Raw genomic sequence first — 1,932 nt, 5'->3', positions numbered from 1 at the left:
TACCTGAAAGGAGGTTGTAGCGAGGTGGGAGTCGGTCTCTTCTCCCAAGTAACTAGTGATAGGACAAGTGGAAACGGCCTCAAGTTGCGCCAGGGGAGGTTTAGATTGGACATGAGGAAAAATTTCTTTACTGAAAGAGTGGTTAAACATTGGACCAGGCTGCCCAGGGAAGTGGTGGAGTCCCCATCCCTGGAAGTATTTAAAAGATGTGTAGATGCAGCACTTAAGGACATGGTTTAGTGGGTGGTGGTGTTGGGTCGCTGGTTGGACTCGAGGATCTTAGAGGTCTTTTCCAACTTTAATGATTCTATGAAAACTAGTGTTCTATGAAAACTATCTCCCACACGTAGAGCGGCTCCCCGCCGATGGCCAGCTCAAAGCCCAGCCCCAGTTCCAGCTGCAGGTCCTCCTCGTGCACCAGGAGGTCCACGCTGTAGAGGATGGCGGCCAGCACGGGCAGGTCCTGTTCTGCCGCGGGCTCGCTGTGGTGCGGGCAGCTGCCCATGAGGCGTCGACAGCACTGCAGGCAGACGAGGTATTCTTTCCTCACAGCTTTGCACGGGGTTGGAGCACCGCTATCCTGAGCTGCCTTCAGCTCTCCCAGCAGGTCGAGGCAGATTTGGGTTATGTCCAGGGACTCCATCAGGGATCTGGCGAGCTCCTCCGTGTTGGTGATGGAAGGCTGGTTCCTGAGGAGCTCCGAGCTGGTGTCAGCACTGAAATGTCCACCTTGACCCATGTCTCCTGTCTCCCAGGGGAGCTCCCTTGCACAGGCTGCTTCCGCGCCGCAGTTGCTTCCCCACCATTCTCCTCCATGGGGCTTTCCCCACCTGTGGGGGGAAATCCCGGCTGGACTGTGGGGGCTGCTGTGGGACAGGACAGAGCCAGCACCCTCTCTCTGGCTTCTCCCGACCGACTGGGTGATCTCCCAGCTGCCCGCAGCCAGCCCTGCCAGCTCTGGGATGCTCTGGGTCAGGTGGGGTCTTGGGGACATGGGGCAAGCCCAGCCCAGCAGGACGAGGCGCATAGCGAGGGGCCGGGCGCCTTCCAGCCCGAGGAGAAAAGGGCCAGCCCAGGCCAGGGGCCGAGGACAGAGAGGGGCGCTGGGGCCACCAGTGGGCTCTGTGGGAGGGGGTACGGTGGGTGTCAGCAGAAGGCATTGCCCTGAAAGCTGCCATCCCCGCAGGGGTTTGCCCTGGCCCTCCGCAAGCCATCCCCCCCCTTCCCCAGCCCCCCCAACCCCATCCCTTCCTCGGCTTCCTCAGGGCATCAGGGCTGACCCCGGCTCTGCGCCACATCCTGCTCTCGCCCACCCGCAGCCTCCCCAGGGCGACGGGGCAGGGGGACCCACGAGTTGGCCGCCCCCCCTGCAGGGAAGGGCTCTCCTTACCCTGCCTGCAGGCTCTCTGCAGACCACTCCGCGCCTTCCCAGGGGATGGAGGCTCCTGAGGGAGGAGGCAGAGGGAGAGTGAGCAAGGGCAGCCGTCGCGGGGGCTCCCAGCTGCAATGGCGTCTCTTGGCCGGGAGCCGCTGCGGAGCTCTGGGATGGGGCTGCTCACCTATCGGGTCCTTCCTCCTCCTTCTCCTAGAGCTCTTCCTCGCGGAGGTCCCCTGCCCCCAGAAAGCAAGGCCCGGGTTAGCGCGGGGTGTCTCCCCTCAGCCAGGAGGGCCCCTGCCCAGGAAACCAGGCCCCTGGGAAGGGTAACTGGAGTTACAGGGACAGGAGTGTCCCTGGCCCCAGGCCTGGCACCTGGGCGGAGGTGGCTGCAGAACAGGGGCCTGGCTGGGTGGGCAATGGCCACTCTTCACTGCTCCGTCCCAAAATGGGGCCCCTCCCGAGCAGCCCGGGGATGTGCTCTGCCCCGGGCTAAGCCCTGCCCAGGGAGTGTTTGGGGCGATGCCAAGACGGACACCTACCTTGGCCTTGCTTTT

General features: G+C 63.3%; 1 long non-coding RNA gene across 1 annotated transcript; it reads right to left on the bottom strand.

The window, feature by feature from the left end:
* Nucleotides 1-578: 578 nt before the first annotated feature.
* On the bottom strand, nucleotides 579-1,595 carry LOC143158923 (uncharacterized). The gene is made up of 3 exons (XR_012995071.1): nucleotides 1,560-1,595; nucleotides 1,391-1,445; nucleotides 579-830 (listed from the first exon to the last, which is right to left on the bottom strand). It is a non-coding gene; the product is annotated as an uncharacterized LOC143158923 (long non-coding RNA).
* Between the last annotated feature and the right edge of the window lie 337 nt (nucleotides 1,596-1,932).

The sequence above is a fragment of the Aptenodytes patagonicus genome, chromosome 3 (assembly GCF_965638725.1).
Source record: "Aptenodytes patagonicus chromosome 3, bAptPat1.pri.cur, whole genome shotgun sequence".
Taxonomy (NCBI): domain Eukaryota; kingdom Metazoa; phylum Chordata; class Aves; order Sphenisciformes; family Spheniscidae; genus Aptenodytes; species Aptenodytes patagonicus.
The sequence above is the reverse complement of the archived record's forward strand: the minus strand, read 5'-3'. Positions and strand labels throughout refer to the sequence as shown.